At 45.2% G+C, this 18,635-nt stretch overlaps 1 protein-coding gene across 5 annotated transcripts in view; it reads right to left on the bottom strand.

The window, feature by feature from the left end:
- RASSF8 (Ras association domain family member 8) overlaps nt 1–18,635 on the bottom strand; it is a 251,963-nt gene that overhangs the window by 178,582 nt on the left and 54,746 nt on the right. For 4 of the 5 annotated variants that reach the window (XM_033951668.1, XM_033951669.1, XM_033951667.1 and 1 more), the window contains exon 2: nt 3,969–4,072. The gene's annotated coding sequence lies outside the window, so the exon portion shown is untranslated. Of the gene's footprint in view, nt 1–3,195; nt 3,340–3,968; nt 4,073–18,635 lie in introns of all 5 variants that reach the window. The other variant, XM_033951666.1, reaches the window with a different exon arrangement.

Genomic DNA, 18,635 nt, shown 5'->3' with positions numbered 1-18,635 from the left:
TCTATCCCCTTTTCCAGCAGGAAATTGTCCAGTCCTTTCTTGAACCCCAGTACTGTACTCTGCCTATTATGCTCTCTGGAAGCGCATTCCAGGTGTCCACCACACGTTGGGTAAAGAAGAACTTCCTAGCATTCGTTTTGAATCTGTCCCCTTTCAAATTTTCTGAATGCCCTCTTATTCTTTTATTATTCGAAATTTCGAAGAATCTGTCCCTCTCTACTCTCTCTATGCCCCTCATGTAATGTAATGTAATTTATTTCTTATATACCGCTACATCCGTTAGGTTCTAAGCGGTTTGAAGAAAATATACATTAAGATTATAAATGAGAAGTAAGAAGGTACTTAAAAAATTCCCTTACTGTCCCGATCTTATAAGTCTCTATCATATCCCCTCTAAGTCTCCTTTTCTCCAGGGAAAAGAGACCCAGTTTCTCCAATCTCTCAGCGTATGAAAGGTTTTCCATCCCCTTTATCAGACGCGTCGCTCTCCTCTGAACCCTCTCGAGTAACGCCATGTCCTTCTTAAGGTATGGCGACCAATATTGGACACAGTACTCCGGATGCGGACGCACCATTGCCTGATACAATGGCAGGATAACTTCTTTCGTTCTGGTTGCAATACCCTTCTTGATTATACCTAGCATTCTGTTTGCCTTCTTAGCAGCCGCTGCGCACTGTGCCGTCGGCTTCATTGTCATGTCCACCATTACCCCCAAGTCCCTTTCTTGGGTACTCTCATTCAATAACATCCCTCCCATCGTATAGTTGTACCTCGGGTTTCTGTTTCCCACATGTAATACTTTACATTTCTCAACGTTGAACTTCATCTGATATCTCGTCGCCCATTCCCCTAGTTTGTTCATTTGAGAGAAACAAGGCGACACACCCACCCATCTTTGGAGTTCTATTACAAAACTGTGGTAAAAGTGGCCTGAGTGCATCTTTATGTAGGTTTTTTCCCGTATCCTAAGGCTATTTGTACCATAGCAGTAAAATGGCCAATTTTCTAGTTTTTGTATTAACGACCATGTTCTAATGTCACCATTAAAAAAAAATTACTATGTGAGTTTTTAACCACCACTCATTTTGTAGATGTTAAGAACTCAGATGACAATAGCTTTCTTAGTTTTCAAAGTACTATTGTTCAATACGCCACTATTCATATCTAGAATGATAACCCCTTATTGTACAACTCGACTCCTTCAATCTTCCCAGCAAGACTTATTATTAGTCCCTTCACTAAAAATTGTTGGAACAAGGAGAAATGATATGTTCTCTGTATTAGCTCCCCAACTCTGGAATACCCTGCCGCTTTTTATCAGAAAGGAAAAAGATCTTATTTCTTTTAAAAAATTGTTGAAAACTTTTTTATTTAACGATGCTTTTAACGATTAATTTTCTTTCTTTTTTTCCCTCCTTTTACATTGTCTTTCCCTTCCATATGTTCTTTCCCTCTATTATGAGAAATATTGTAACTTTTTCCCTCCTTTCCTCCCTGTCATGTTTTGTTAAATTTTAGGTAAGGAGAAATCTTCTTTATTTTATTTAATTAATTAATTAATAATTACTTGTGCTGATGTTTTGGTTGTTTTGTAATACTAATATGATATTATGTATTTTATAACCTGTATTTTATTGTACATCGCTTAGAAAGTTTTATATAGGCGATTAATCAAAATAAATCTGAACTTGAACTTGAACAATTCTATGTTAATCAGTTAGCAGGCGGTAATGTAGATGCGCTAACTAATTAGCACAGATGAGCCCATTCTCCAGTCTCAAGCACATACCCTCAACCAACAAATAAAAAAATATTTTTTAATGCACGAGTAGCGTGAACAAATTTGGAACTTACCACAGGACACCCGAGCGCTTCTTGTGGTAAGCCATTTTAAGCTTTGGCAAGCAAGTGTTAGCGTTTACCACAGCTTAGCAAAATGATACCTTTATTTCCTATATAAGTCTTTATATTTTTTTTATTTCGGCACATTTTATTAATTAAAAAAAAAAAAAATCAACCAATACAAATTCAACAGGACAATGCTAGCAAACAGAATAACAGCAGCACAATAGCAATGAGAACAGTAACAGTCTTAAAGCAGAACCTTAAGAACATAAGAACATAAGAACTGCCATCTCCGGATCAGACCTTCGGTCCATCAAGTCCGGCGATCCGCACACGCGGAGGCCCCGCCAGGTGTACACCTGGCGTAATTTATAGTCCACCATATCTTTATATGCCTCTCTTAAGGAGATATGCATCTAGTTTGCTCTTGAAGCCTAGGACGGTCGATTCCGCAATAATCTCCTCTGGGAGGGCATTCCAGGTGTCAACCACTCTCTGAGTGAAGCAGAACTTCCTGACATTAGTCCTGAACCTGTCCCCCCTTAGCTTCATTCCATGTCCTCTAGTCCGTGTCAAATTGGACAGTGTAAATAATCTTCTCTGCTCTATTTTGTCGATTCCTTTCAGTATTTTGAAGGTCTCGATCATATCCCCACGCATTCTCCTTTTCTCAAGGGAGAACAATCCTAGTGTTATAAGTCTATCCTCATATTCCAGTCTCTCCATACCCTTCACCAGTTTTGTTGCTCGTCTCTGCACCCTCTCCAGCAGTTTTATATCCTTCTTTAGGTAGGGAGACCAATGTTGGACGCAGTATTCCAAGTGTGGTCTGACCATTGCCCTATAAAGCGGCATTATAACTTTCTCCGATCTACTCGAGATTCCTTTCTTTATCATGCCCAACATTCTATTTGCCTTCTTTGCCGCTGCCGCGCATTGTGCCGACGGCTTCAGGGTCCTATCTATCAGTACACCCAGGTCCCTTTCTTGTTCACTCTTCCCCAGAGTTGCACCTGACATTGTATACTCGTATAAATAAATAAAGTAATAATAATGTTAAACATCCATAAGACATACAAATCCCCAGTTCCCTATCTGGATATCTGCATCGCTGGCACTTGCCAACAGATCTTTTTAAAAGTGCAGCCTGTATTTACAAAAATCCGCTGACCTGGGTACAAAAAATTAACCCACCAGCTAACAGAACCCCCAATGAAAATAATCAGGACCTTTGCTAAATAACATAATTTTGGCATGTTGGTGCTTAACACACCTTTATGAATAAGGTCTAAATGAACTAACAAAAGCTATATTCTTCTACCAAAGACAAAGGAACTTTCAGAACTCACTCAGGACTTATTGCATCAACAGCAATGTATCGGACACCAAGAAACCATGGACACTCTCTCATCAGCTAGCCTAGTTCACATGTCGGTACCAAGTACGGCTTCCCACATTTGTCCTGGAGACCCCGCAGTCAGGTTCATAAATATCTACAATAAATATGCATGAGAAATTTGCATGCCTTGTCTGTGTATTCTATGCACATTCACTATGAATATTCTGAAAACGGATCTTTTCCAGATAAGCCCCGCCAAAAAGTTAACCCCCGCCACCCAAAAAAAATTATAAAAAAGAGGCGCGATCTGTAGAAAGTAAAGTGGGGGGGGGGTTTCCCCCCTCACGCCCCCCCCCCCCCCCCGTCGGAGCCCTTAAAAAAATGGTCGACAGTTTATCCTATTTTTTGATAACGTTAAGTTTCATATCCTCTTTTTTATAATCTTTTTTGGGTGCTCCAATGGGGGTGTGGGGGGGAACCCCCCCCCCCCACTTTACTTTATACACATCACGCCGCGTTGTAGGGCCGCTGTGCTGAGAACTTCACTGGTTAAGGTTGCATGCGCTGGCAAAAGGTGGCGGGGCTTAACTTTCGGCGCGTCCACTTTTTGCATTAGTGGTGGGACTTGTCTGGAAAAGATCCCTGAAAACTTGTTCGGCTGCGGGATCTCTAGCACACACTGAAAAGCATCAGCACAAGGTCTTTCACATCAACACTGGCATTTAAATGTTAAGTAATACTAAAAAAAATTAGATACCAAAATCTTTCTTTTTTTTTTTTTACCTTGGATCTCTTTTAGTAGAGATAATACTGTCTCGGTGAACTGTGTCACGGAATGAATGCTCTCAAATCCAGCTGAGTGAAAAATTTGCAGCCTCACAAGTCACCTGAAATAGAAGAACATTTGAAACGTTCAAGGATACTGATTGAAGACTTAGGCCTCCTTTTACTCTCTCCACCCCCTAAACTTGCCTACTTTGGTCTTAGGCACCATGTGATAGGTGCCACTGCCTATCTTTTGAAGAATTGCACCTATCTACTGCTTAAGTTTCTTTTTCAATTATGGTATGACATAGTGAAAGAAAGCATGAAACACTTGCATTCAAAGAACTGTGAAAATCACAACAAAGTTTTACTAATATACAGAAAAGTGCGTGATGAAAAGAACCAGAATGTTCAATGATGTATTTAACTAGTATAAGCTTAAATGTGTAAGTTTGAAATCTTTTGGTGATCCTCAGAGCTTTCTTGTATTCATGTTGCGGTCTTTTACATGAAAAAAGTTGGAGATCACTGACTCTTAAGTAATAACCAGCTACTTTATCGGTGGTTGAAGGTTAAGTTAAGTGCCGACACTGGCTCAGACCAATTATCCTTCTAGCTCAGTAGCCTGTCTTCAGAATGGCCAATCCACCCAAATAGTAGCAACATTCCATGCTACCGATTAGAGAATGACACGGTGACAAAATTCATCACCGTTCCCGTCCCCGCGGGAAATAATCCCATGTTATTTTCTAGTGTCTAATTCAACCTCAGTCCTTCTACACCAGCATTCTTCAAAGCAAAGCTTGTAGGTCAGTGGTTGTGGCCATTCATATTCTGATTCTTCCCTCTCTCCTTAAAGAATGACACGAAGATGGTTTCCCAATGTTATCCGCGGGGACGGGAACGGTGATAAATTTTGTCACCGTATCATTCTCTACTATCGATCCAGGACAAGCAGTGGCATCCCCCTTGTTTGTCTCAATAGCAGAGTATGAATTTTTCCTCCAGGAAATTGTCCAAACCTTTCTTAAAACCAGCTATGTTAACCGCTCTTACCACAACCTCTGGCAACACGTTCCAGAGCTTCAACTATTCTCTAAGTGAAACAATATTTCCTTCTATTGGTTTCAAAAGTATTTCCCTGTAACTTCATTGAGTATCCCCTAGTCTTTGCAATTTTTGATGGAGTAAAAAAAAACAAAAACAACCCAACAATCCATTTGTACTCATGATTGAAGCCTACGAAATCCTGAATGGTGTAGAATATCTCCCATCAGCCCTCTCTTTCCAAGCTGAAAAGCCCTAACCTTTTTAGTCTTTCCTCCTACGAGAGAAGTTACATCCCCTTCATCATCGTGGCCACTCTTCTTTGAACCTTTTCTAGTTCCGCTATATCTTTCTTGAGATTAAGGGCTCCTTTTACTAAGGTGCACTAGCGTTTTTAGCGCACACAGGAAATTACCGCACGCTACGCGTCTAGAACTAACGCCCGCTCAATGCTGGCGTTGAGGTCTAGCGCGCGCCATTCCGCACTTTAAAGCCCTAACACAGCTTAGTAAAAGGAGCCCTAAGTGTTGAATATCACACTTAACTAGATGTGTTTTATCTGGCCTGGCGTTGAGTATCTAAGCATAAAGCCAGCAGAAGTCAGCAAAATGCTACAGGTTGAATACTGACCCCATGTAATGGTTAAGCTGGTCACTACAAATATCTAGTATACAGATAACTTGATACATTATGTGGTTTAATTTATTCAAGCATATTCAACAGCACTTCTTGAGACGAAGGTCAGATCACAGCAACAATGGGCAGCAATTAAATCTTACAGCTTAACAACCAGTTTTTTGCCTGAGATTTAAAGAAATTTCCAGAGATCATAATTTGGCATCCACTGAAACACACAGCACTACTCATATTCAAAACCATCTCTGGACTGAAGCAAAAGCCATCTATAAAAAATTATTGGTAAATGGAGGCTAAAATAAAGCAGACTTTAGTGCACACTTGGATATTGATCACGCAAGCTCCTACAGAATATTGTGTCCCTTTATTGGATTTTGATAAGCAAAATTCTAAAGCAGATATTAAAAGTTTGAAAACAAGCTGGCTTTCTTATTTAATGTATCTCTTAAAATATAACCAGAACCACAATCTGCTGTGCTGAAATTCTCCCTTACAGATCTGTACAGCACACCCGGAAAAGCTATGGAAAACCTATTTTCCACCAGGTTGCTCTCTGCAGTGGGATACCGCCTTCTGCTAACACCACAGGAAGAAACCTGCCGCTGGCAGATAGGCCATGTAGAGGTCACAGGACATCTGGCGGCAAAATATTGGAAGACTCCCACAAATGTGTAGGAAATTCTTTTAAACGTTTTCTTTTCCTTTACAGTTTACATATGGCTATAAAAATAAGAAAGTAAAAGCTCACAGGGGAGTCCTTAATCAAACTACTCATGTTAGCTGTTAAATGCAATTACATTTTCAAAATGACTTTAAGGTATGTTGTTTTCCAACCAACTCTAAGTCCACAGTCTTCACATATGGTTAACAACCCATTATCTCCTCCACATTATTCTTGGTCTTTACTACTACCACCGTGTTTCCCCGAAAATAAGCCCTAGTCCCTGGCTTTGCCAGCAGCAGCACATCCCCCCTCCCTCCACCCCCGCTGCACAGCTGAACCTCCGTTGACTCTCTCATCTTTCCATCTCTCCCTCCCATCCGAACCCCGCCAACCACGAGACCTACTACCTCCCTCCACAGAGCAGCGTCGTCAGCACTCTAAACAGGCTTCTTCGCGGCCTTCTCCCACCAGGGCATGCCCTCTGCCGCATCACTGATGATGTCATCAGCAATGCGGCGCATGGAAGGCCCCGGCAGAAGAAGGCTGTGAAGCAGCCTGTTTAGAGTGCTGCCAACGCTGCTCTGTGGAGGGAGGAGGTATGTAGGTCTCGCAGTCGGTGGGGTTCGGATGGGAGGGAGATGGAAGGATGGGATGGTCAGTGGGGTTTGGTTGTGTGGTGGGGGAGGCTGCTAAAGGGTTCTGCTGCAGCTGCACAGATGAGATATAGAAGCTGGGCAAGGGTTCTGCTTCATGAGGGATGGGAGGAAGGGAGGGATAGAAAAATGCTGCAGAGGGAAGGCACAAGGGGATGGGTGAGAGGGGAGGAAAGATGCTGCACATGTGGGGGAGAGAAAGAAAAGAGGAAGAATTGGGGTGGAGGAGAGGAAGGGAGAGATGATCATTGTACATGAAAAAAATAAGACCTAGTGTGTTTTTGGGACCCAAAATTAATATGACACTGTCTTATTTTTGGGGAAACACGGTAGTACTTCTACTACTACTACTACTACTTGATATTTCTATAGTACTACCATATGCACAAAGCGCTGCATATTAACACACAGGAAACAGTCCCTGCTCAATAGAGCTTACAATCTAATTGTGACAAACAGAACAAAAGGATGAATCTATACATATTGCTCAGGAAGGGAATTCGAGAGGGAATGATAAGGCAGATATGGTAGGGAACTATAGATGGAATGACAAACAGATAAGAACATAAGCATAGCCTTACTGGGTCATACTAATGCTCCATCAAGCCCAGTAGTCCATTCTCACTGTGGCCAATCCAGGTCACTAGTACCTGGCCAAAACCCAAGGTGCAGCAATATTCCATGCTACCAATACAGGACAAGCAGTGGCTTCCCCTGTGTCTTTCTCAATAACAGACTATGGAATTTTCCTCCAGGAACTTCTCCAAACCTTTCTTAAAACCAGCTACGCTATCCGCTCTTACCACATTCTCTAGCAACATGTTCCAGAGCTTAACTATTCTCTGAATGAAAAAAAATTTCCTCCTATTGGTTTTAAAAGTATTTCTCTGTAACTTCATCGAGCGTCCCCGTGTCTTTGTAATTTTTAACGGAGTGAAAAATCGATCCACTTCTATCCGTTCTACTCCACTTAGGATTTTGTACACTTCAATCATATCTCCCCTCACCTGTCTCTTTTCCAAGCTGAAGAGCCCTAACCGTTTTAGTCTTTCCTCATCCCCTTTACCATCTCGGTCGCTCTTTGAAACTTATCTAGTGCCACTATATCTTTCTTGAGATAAGGAGACCAGAATTGAACATAATACTCCAGATGAGGTCGCACCATGGAGCGATACAGGAGCATTATGACATTCTTAGTCTTGTTAACCATCCCTTTTTTAATAATTCCCAGCATCCTGTTTGCTTTTTTGGCCACCGCCGCCGCACATTGGGCGGAAGGTTTCATTGTATTGTCTACAATGATACTTAGATCCTTTTCTTGGGTGCTAACCCCCAAGGTGAACCCTAGCATCCGGTAACTGCGATTCATGTTATTCTTCCCAATGTGCATTACTTTGCATTTGTCCACATTAAATTTCATCTGCCACTTGGACACCCAGTCTTCCAATTTCCTAAGGTCCGCTTGCAATTTTTCACAATCCACATGCGTTTTAACAACTTTGAACAGTTTAGTGTCATCTGCAAATTTAATCATCTCACTTGTAGTTCCAATTTCCAGATCATTTATAAATAAGTTAAATAGCACCAGTCCCAGTACAGACTCCTGTGGCACTCCACTGTTTACTCTCTTTCATTGAGAAAAATGACCATTTAACCTTACCCTCTGTTTTCTATCTGACTTGCTTCGGGCCGAGTCGGGGAGGTAGCAGGCACAAGCAGGCACCAGGAGAGAGCTTGGAGGAGACTTAGGAGAGAGCGAGGAGGACACGAGGGAGGAACAGCAGGCGAAGGCAGGCAGAGTGGGGTAGCGGCGAGAGAAAGCTCCGCCCACCCCCCACGAGTCACCAGTAGCGTCGGAGCGCCCGGACTCCCCCTTAAAAGGAGGAGAACCGCGGCGCCAGGGCACTTGCTTCGGGCCGAGTCGGGGAGGTAGCAGGCACAAGCAGGCACCAGGAGAGAGCTTGGAGGAGGCTTAGGAGAGAGCGAGGAGGACACGAGGGAGGAACAGCAGGCGAAGGCAGGCAGAGTGGGGTAGCGGCGAGAGAAAGCTCCGCCCACTCCCCACGAGTCACCAGTAGCGTCGGAGCGCCCGGACTCCCCCTTAAAAGGAGGAGAACCGCGGCGCCAGGGCACTTGCTTCGGGCCGAGTCGGGGAGGTAGCAGGCACAAGCAGGCACCAGGAGAGAGCTTGGAGGAGGCTTAGGAGAGAGCGAGGAGGACACGAGGGAGGAACAGCAGGCGAAGGCAGGCAGAGTGGGGTAGCGGCGAGAGAAAGCTCCGCCCACCCCCCACGAGTCACCAGTAGCGTCGGAGCGCCCGGACTCCCCCTTAAAAGGAGGAGAACCGCGGCGCCAGGGCACTTGCTTCGGGCCGAGTCGGGGAGGTAGCAGGCACAAGCAGGCACCAGGAGAGAGCTTGGAGGAGGCTTAGGAGAGAGCGAGGAGGACACGAGGGAGGAACAGCAGGCGAAGGCAGGCAGAGTGGGGTAGCGGCGAGAGAAAGCTCCGCCCACCCCCCACGAGTCACCAGTAGCGTCGGAGCGCCCGGACTCCCCCTTAAAAGGGGGGGAGCCAACGGCGCGCAGCCGTTCGGCGCGCAGCGAAGGCGAGCAGCAAAGGCGCTCGCCTTAGCGAGAGCGCCTTTGCGAAGGAGCCTTGTGAAGGAGCCAGGCGCCCAGCAGCTACATCTAAACCACAAACTGTAGGTATTTTCTTCTCTTACTCATTCTCTTTCTCTTCTTTTTCAGGTAGCTGCACGCCAGGCACCACTTTTACACCTCACACACACTGAGAGACTAAAGAAAGGAGAAGAAGAAATGGAGGCAGCAGGCACCCAGCGGAGCTTCCCAGTCTACTGCACAGAGTGTCATATGTATGACTACCTCCCCTCCGGGAGGCAGGCGTACATATGCAGTCGGTGTCAGGAACTGGAAAGCCTGAAGAATGAGGTCGGGAGACTGCAGGTCAAGGTCCAGGAGCTGGAGGGGCTCCGTACTTTAGAAGAACCGTGCTGGGCAACTGAGGACCCCACCAGAGACAGCCACATTGGGGAGCAAGTTAGGGATCTCGAGAAATTCATCGAGGAGGCCTGCAGGATGGTGGGGGTACAGGATCACCAGCAAGTCGGACAGGACCCAACTGATGAAAGACAGAATCCACCAGATGGAGGACGGAATCCACCAGACGCCGGGGGAGAAGGACTTTGTGGAATATCCGAGCAGAGAGAGGAGGCCAAGACCCACCAGAACTCTGAGGGAGAAGTAGAGGACCACACCAAAGATACAGACTTAAGACCAAAAAGGAAACTGAAGAAGGGGAAATCTGCAGTCATAGTGGGTGACTCAATCCTGAGAGAAGTTGACAGTCACGTAGCAGGAGGGAGAGAGGACCGGCTAGTGACATGTCTCCCAGGGGCAAGAACGAAGGACATCACCGACAGAATCGAGAGGATCCTGGAAGGAGCGGAGACAGAGGAGACAGCGGTGATAATCCACGTTGGAACAAACGACGTCAGCAGAAGAAATTACAGCAGGACTACACTAACCGAGCAGTTCCAGACCCTGGGAAGGAAGTTGAAGCTGAGGACACGGAAGATAGCTTTCTCAGAGATCCTGCCAGTACCGAGGGCAGATGTAAGGAGGCAGACCGAGCTGCAAGCTATAAACGCATGGCTGAGGAGATGGTGCGAAGAGGAAGGCTTCCACTTTGTAAGGAACTGGTCAACTTTTTGGGGTAAGAACAAGCTCTACAGGAGGGACGGACTGCACCTGAGCACGACAGGAACAAGAATGCTGGCAAATAACGTCAAGAGCACAATAGACAAGGCTTTAAACTGAGGAGAGGGGGAAAGCTGACAGTCGATCTGGTGTCGACGCTTCGGGAAGGAATATCAAGGGAAGACACTGAAAGGGAAAAATGCAAAGTAGGCCTCCAAGGCAAGCGGGAAAATTGCGAAAAAGAACTCAAAGATGACCTACAGGAGTTCAAGGAACAAGTGAAATTAGAGAGCGAAAAGAAGGAAAAACAGCAGGAACTAAAAGGACATGCAGAAATGAGGAAGACAGCTGAGGACAAAGAAATCACACCATGGGAAGGAGACGAACAAAATGGGACACAGGGGCTGGCACCCCAAGAAGGGGACGACAAGAGAATCAACCCACAAGGAAGAACAACAGGGAAAGTAAAAAACCAAAACTTAAATTGCTTGTACGCCAATGCAAGGAGTCTACGGACCAAAATGGGAGAGCTGGAAGTCATGGCCAACAAAGAGGACCTAGACATAATTGGAATCACAGAAACATGGTGGTCTGAGGACAACAAATGGGACGTAGTACTACCAGGTTACAAACTCTATAGGAAAGACAGGACATGTAAGAAGGGAGGAGGAATAGCGCTATACATAAAGGACTCCATTCACTCGACCAGGATGGATACGGCAACAAGGGCAGAAGGTTTGGAATCGCTATGGGTTAAGTTACCAGGAAGAAAGGGAACCGACACAAAATTGGGACTTTATTATCGCCCACCTGGACAGCCAGAAACAAGTGACAATGACCTAGAAGCAGAATTGAGGCAGGAATGCAAAAGCGGAAGGGTGACGGTTATGGGAGACTTCAACCACCCTGGGATAGACTGGAGCATTGGACACTCCAGCAGCGCGAGGGAAACAAAGTTCCTGGAGGCTGTGAGGGATTGCTTCTTGGAGCAGCTGGTCCAGGAACCGACACGAGGAGATACCACACTTGACCTAATCCTCAACGGTCTAGGGGGCCCCGCAAAGGAGGTGGTAGTAGTAGGGCCACTAGGAAACAGTGATCACAACATGATCCAGTACAAACTAGAAATGGGAACATCAAAAGTGAAGAGAACCACAGCGATGGCACTCAACTTCAGAAAAGGGAACTACGAAGCTATGAGGAAAATGGTGAGACATAAACTCAGAAACAGCTCACGGAAGATGGAGACCGTAGAGAAAGCCTGGTCCCTACTCAAGAACACGGTGCAAAAAGCACAAAACATGTACATCCCCAGGTTTAGGAAAGGGCGCAAACAGAACCAAACAAAAAACAAGGTGTGGATAACAAAGGAAGTGAAGAAGGCGATAAGCGACAAGAGATCATCATTCAGAAAATGGAAAAAGGACCAAACAGAGGAAAACCGGAAGGAACACAAAAAACACCAGAAAGAGTGCCACCGAGTGGTTAGGGAAGCAAAAAGAGAATACGAAGAGAAGCTGGCTGGGGAGGCGAAAAACTTCAAACCGTTCTTTAGGTACGTGAAGGGGAGGCAACCGGCAAGGGAGGAAGTGGGACCATTGGATGATGGAACCAGAAAGGGAGTGGTAAGAGAGGAAAAAGAGGTAGCAGACAGGTTAAACAAGTTTTTCTCGTCGGTCTTCACGAGCGAGGACACATCCAATGTACCAGAACCTGAGGAGATTATAAGTGGGGATCTAGATGAAAAGCTGGAGCAAATAGAAGTAAGCCATGAGGACGTCCTACGACAGATAGATAGATTAAAAAGCGACAAATCACCGGGCCCGGATGGAATCCACCCAAGGGTACTAAAAGAACTGAGAAAGGAAATAGCGGAAACACTCCAGCAAATATGTAATCTATCATTGAAAACTGGGGAGATCCCGGAGGACTGGAAAATAGCAAATGTCACGCCTATCTTTAAGAAAGGATCAAGAGGAGACCCGGGAAACTACAGGCCGGTGAGCTTGACTTCGGTTCCGGGTAAGATGATGGAAGCACTTATTAAGGACAGCATCTGCGAGCACATGGAAAAAAATGGGCAGCTGAGGGAGAGCCAACATGGCTTCTGCAAGGGAAGGTCTTGCCTCACAAACTTACTACATTTCTTTGAGGGAATAAACAGCCAGATAGACAAAGGGGAACCCATAGACATAATTTACCTCGACTTCCAAAAAGCTTTCGACAAGGTACCCCACGAACGACTGCTTAGGAAGCTGTGGAACCACGGAGTGGAGGGGGATGTATACCGATGGATTAAACACTGGTTGGTGGGCAGAAAACAGAGGGTTGGAGTGAAGGGCCAATACTCAGACTGGCAACGGGTCACGAGCGGAGTTCCGCAGGGGTCGGTGTTGGGACCGCTCCTGTTCAATATATTTATAGACGATCTGGAGACAGGGACGAAATGTGAGGTTATCAAATTTGCAGATGACACCAAACTCTGCAGCAGGGTTAGAACCACGGAAGACTGTGAAAACCTGCAAAGGGACCTAACGAAGCTGGAAGAGTGGGCCAAAAAGTGGCAGATGCGTTTTAATATAGAGAAATGCAAGGTCATGCATGTTGGGAAAAAGAACCCGATGTTCAGCTATACAATGGGGGGAACATTGCTAGATGTGAGTACCCTTGAAAGAGACCTGGGTGTGCTGGTGGATACAACAATGAAAGCATCAGCACAATGCGCGACAGCCTCAAAGAAAGCAAACAGAATGCTGGGTATCATCAAGAAGGGTATCACGACCAGGACAAAGGAAGTCATCATGCCACTGTACCGTGCAATGGTGCGCCCGCATTTGGAGTACTGTGTCCAGTATTGGTCGCCGTACCTCAAGAAGGACATGGCATTGCTTGAGGGGGTCCAGAGAAGAGCGACGAAAATGGTAAGAGGTATGGAAAACCTTTCATATGCCGACAGGCTAGAACAGCTGGGGCTGTTCTCCCTGGAAAAGAGGAGACTTAGAGGAGACATGATACAAACTTTCAAGATCCTGAAAGGCATAGATAAGGTAGACAGGGACAGATTCTTCAGACTGTGGGGAACAACAAGTACAAGGGGGCACTCGGAGAAACTGAAAGGGGATAGGTTTAGAACCAATGCCAGGAAGTTCTTCTTCACCCAGAGAGTGGTGGACACATGGAACGCACTCCCGGAGGTAGTGGTGGGGCAGAAGACACTACAGGGATTCAAAGAAGGTTTGGATAAATTCTTGAAGGAAAAGGGGATTGAGGGATACAGATAGAAGTAAGGATAGGTTTTTTTTTTTTTTTTTTTTTTTTTTAGGGCAGGGAACACTTGACAGGTCATGGACCTGATGGGCCGCCGCGGGTGCGGACCGCTGGGTGCGATGGACCTCTGGTCTGATCCCGGTGGAGGCAACTTCTTATGTTCTTATGTTCTTATGATAACCAATTCCTAATCCACAACTGAACTTTGCCACCTATTCCATGACTCTTTAATTTTCTAAGGAGCCTCTCGTGAGGAACTTTATCAAAAGCTTTCTGAAAATCTAAATACACTATATCAGCCAGCTCACCTTTATCCACATGTTTATTCACACCTTCAAAGAAGTCAAGCAAATTTGTGAGGTAAGATCTCCCTCAGCTGAACCCATGCTGACTCCGTCTCATTAAATTATGTTTGTCTACATGTTCCGCTGATTTGCCTACTTCTGGGGAGATATACAATATTATTCTGTGATGATTAATATATCTCTACTTATTACTATCACAGCTCTTGTAAATAAATACTAATAAATATAATATTATTTTTATAGTGAAGTGTTCAGACCAATACCCTTGAATTCTGTGATCTCACCGAACTGGGGTACTTTGGGACCATCATAACACTTCTCTTGTCCCTTTGCCAGCCTCCTTTATATATATATATATATTTCTTTCAATGGATCTTATAGTGTATACTTATATAGAACATCAAAGTACACTTATCTTGATGATTACTTCTTAAGGTCTGGCCTCTTTCTCCTTAGTATCCAGCTTCGGTGAGGTTAAAGTGCTTGATTCTTAAAGTGCTTGTGCTAATAGTGCTTAAAATTGAACTAAAGCCCGGCCGGCTGTGCAGTGGCAATTAATGCTGCCCGATTCAGGAAAAAAAATTTCGATTTGATTCGATTCAGCCTATTGAAATCGATTTTTCAATTCGATTTTCCTGCCCAATTGGGTGTTTTTTGTTTTGTTTTTTTTAAACATCCTGGTGGGTTTATTTTATAACCTCTTCACCCTTTTTATAGCCTCTTCATCCCCTTTGCCTTCTCCTAACCACACTGGCACTTTGGTGTAAACAAACAAAAAAGACTTTTCCTCTCTCTGTTAAATCCTCTCTCTATTCTGTTGACAACCACATGTGACTAAATCTTTTCGTAAAGAAATCAAAACTCGTTATTCAAAGAAACTATCCTGTCCGCTTATCCCCCTCCTCCGTAACAACCCCCTCCCTGCATACTCTACCATGTAACCAACCCTAATCTCCTCCCTCCCTACAAGTTTCCTCAACTTTCTCCCCTTCCTTAAATCTACCCTCTTAGCCTCCACTATGTACCTAACCCTATCTCTTATCCTAGCCTCTCTATGTATCTTTCCCTAAAATTTGTAACTTCCTGGAAATGTCTAGCCATCTTCAATTGTAATCTGCTTAGAACTGCAAGGTACAGGCGGAATAGAAGTCTCTAATGTAATGTAATGTAATGTAATGTAACACCAGCTCTGGCAGGATACACGTTTCAAATCTGACATATTGTAATCACAAAACAGAAAATAAAATGATTTTTTTCTACCTTTTGTTGTCTAGTCCTTATTCAAATCTTGTTGGTCCCAGGCTCTGGTTGTCTTCTGATAACTTGCTTTCCAGGATCTCCTTCTTTCTTCGTGCTAACCATCCATCTTCTATCTCTGTCCTCCTCTTCTATTTCCCTTCCCTCCCCCAGAGGTCTGGCATCTTTCCTTTCTTTCATCTCCATCCACAGATCCACCTTTTCTCAACTACCCTTTCATCCAGCATCTCTCCCTCCTTCCCTACCACTCCAGAGTCCACCATCTCTCCCTTTCTTTTCCCAACTACCCTCCTATCCGGTATCTCTACCCCCCCTCCACACCATCCCTTGTGTCCAACTTCTCTCCCTTCCCTCCCTAAATCCCATTGCCCATCATCTCTCTCCCTTTCCTCTATTTTTAGACCCATTATTTCTTCCCCCCCCAAGTCCGGCATATGCACGTCTCTTTGAACACCCCCTTCCCTCCCTCCCTCCGTGTACTTCTACACCAGGGCCCATTCCCCTGAAGGTCTGTCCCCCCCTGAAGTTCTGCCTGCCCCCCCAAAGGCCTGCACCCAAGGCTTTCCTATCCTCCCTGAAGGCCTGCACCCCACCCCTGAAAGCCTGCACCCAAGGCTTGCCTATCCCCCCTGAAGGCCTGCACCCCACCCCTGAAGGCCTGCACCCAAGGCTTGCCTGTCCCCCCTGAAGGACTGCCTGTCCCGTCCCCCCCTGAAGGCCTGCATCCAAGGCCTGCCTGTCCCCACTGAAGGCCTGCTTCCAAGGCCTGCCTGTCCCCCCCGAAGGCCAGCATCCAAGGCCTGCCTGTCCCCACTGAAGGCTTGTACAACCCCCCCCCCCCCCCAGAAGGCCTGCATGTTCCCCCTGGCCTCAATTTATCTCAGTTCATCAGTCTGCATAAGATCGCTAGTGTTAGCGATCTTTGCAAGCTGCCATCGTGTCTTCGAGCTGCCTTCTCTGCCTCAGTCCCGTCCCTCCTCTGACATCAGAGGAGGGGCGGGACCGAGGCAGAGAAGGCAGCTCGAAGACCCGATGGCAAGATTGCTAACACTAGCGATCTTATGCAGGCTGATGAACTGAGGTAAATTGATGCCGGGAGGCCAGGGGGGGAAGCCAGACAGAAGCACCAACGCTCCCACTCGCCCTCTAAAGCAGGAGCGGCAGCAGCTGGCCAGCAAGAGGCAGCGCTGCCGATCCTGCTTTAGGGGGTGAGGGGGAGGGTCAGTGCCGAATCGGGAGGCCAATTTTTTTTGTTTTTGAATTGATTCGAACCGATTCATCTGAAATGAATCGGTGAATCGATTCGAATCGTGAATCAGGCAGCACTAATGGCAATACTTCAGCATGGTCCCTTGGGGATGCTTAGTCAACCTAGTGAGAACATGTGGTACAAACCATGCATAACTCAAACGTATAGCTATTTAAAGCCAGATTACAGAGCCAGTCACAATATATAGGTATAGGAGTGGGAACATAAATAGCATAGAGGTTTTGGGAACAGCATTAGAGTAATGTAGGAGCAGGACATAACTCCATTAACCCCTGGCACCTGCAGCTCCAATTTCCTTCCCCCTAAATACACTGGCTTCTTTCTCCTTGCTCGGCACAGCTCTTTAACCACTGATGACTTGGCTGGAAAGTGTCAAGTGGATTTGTGGAGATGTTTCCCACACAGCTAACCAGTGGCTAATTGTCTGTTCCTAGAAAGCTAATGGTTTTCTTCCCTCTATTTGCTGTTGCACTCTTTCATTGCCCCCCTTGAACCTCCACCCACCTAGACTCATCTCCAGTACTTTTTCTCCTAGGGAAAAAGTTGCTAGCACTCATGCAGAGCCTATTTTACAGAGTGGGGTAACCAGGGCTATTTTTCATCTGGTGTGGTGTATGCAGTCATGCAGAAAGGCATTCCCTAGAAGGCAGGTGCCTCTGAATTTAAGGGTTATAGGTTTGAGGCTGGTGCACCAAGGGGGGGTAGGGGAACAAGCAGGGGGATTTGAGTGAGCAACGTAGATAGGACACTTTGGAAGGCAGGGAAAAATGTGCCAGTTGAAAAAGCCCGGCATATCTCTTACCTTACTCTGCACCCCCTCCCAGCCTACAAATTCATACCTGTTTCAACTTACCCTCACTTCATCTCTATGTCACCTCCATGTGACTCCAGGACAAATTTAATTTATCTGTCAAAGCAGATAAATCTACATACTATCAGCTGTCTATTCCAGTGATGCATGTATTGTTTGTTTCTACTAATCCTTTCACTTCTATCTGACAAAATGGATATCTTACTTCAACAATAAAAGAGCAACCAGACAGATTAAACAGAACTATGAAATATTAACATAACTCAGAGTGCTATTTAGAAAGTACACATATGACAGCAAATTTTTTGAACACTGTAAACTACCTGAGCAAGTCTCAACTGGTCTGTACAATGAGTTTATTTAGTAGAGCTTTAAAAAAGAAGACTTGAATGATTGGTTAGAGAGCCGCAAACAAAGGTTTTAGAAGCTCTAAAGAAAATAATTTGGTTGCTCTCTGATATCATGAAATCTACTAAGTTGGCACAGAGTGAAGAGTCAACAACAGTTCCCTTGTCTGTTCCCCTATGATAAGGAACATTTTACTCACCATTTTTTTTTCTTGGCTCAGTTTCTTCATGCTTCTTTGGTAGTGTGACCATATGGCTCCAGAAAAAAGGGGACGGATTGAGACATCCGGGTTTTACTTCCATTGAAAGCAACCAAGATGTCTCAATCTGTTCTCCTTACTTCCATTGCTTTCAATGGAAGTAAAACCCAGATGTCTCAATCCATCCCCTTTTTTCTGGAGCAATATGGTCACACTATTCTTTGGACCCGAGAGCTGAGGCTAAGGTTTATGTGGCATGAGGTTTCATTCGTGATTACCTGAGATCATTCTCTTATTTTAAATTATTTCATTGTGTCACTGCAACGTTTTTCCCAGGACATAGGGGTATCCAACCTCGGCCCTTGCCAAGTTGGGTTTTCAGGATTTCCACAATGAATATGCATGAAATCTATTTGCATGCAATGGAGGTAATGCATGCAAATAGATCTCACTCCAGTATAGCTGGTATGTATGCACTAATAATCAAAACCACGCAAGTATAATAAGAAAAAT

The sequence above is a fragment of the Geotrypetes seraphini genome, chromosome 7 (assembly GCF_902459505.1).
Source record: "Geotrypetes seraphini chromosome 7, aGeoSer1.1, whole genome shotgun sequence".
NCBI classification, from domain to species: Eukaryota; Metazoa; Chordata; class Amphibia; order Gymnophiona; family Dermophiidae; genus Geotrypetes; species Geotrypetes seraphini.
The sequence above is the reverse complement of the archived record's forward strand: the minus strand, read 5'-3'. Positions and strand labels throughout refer to the sequence as shown.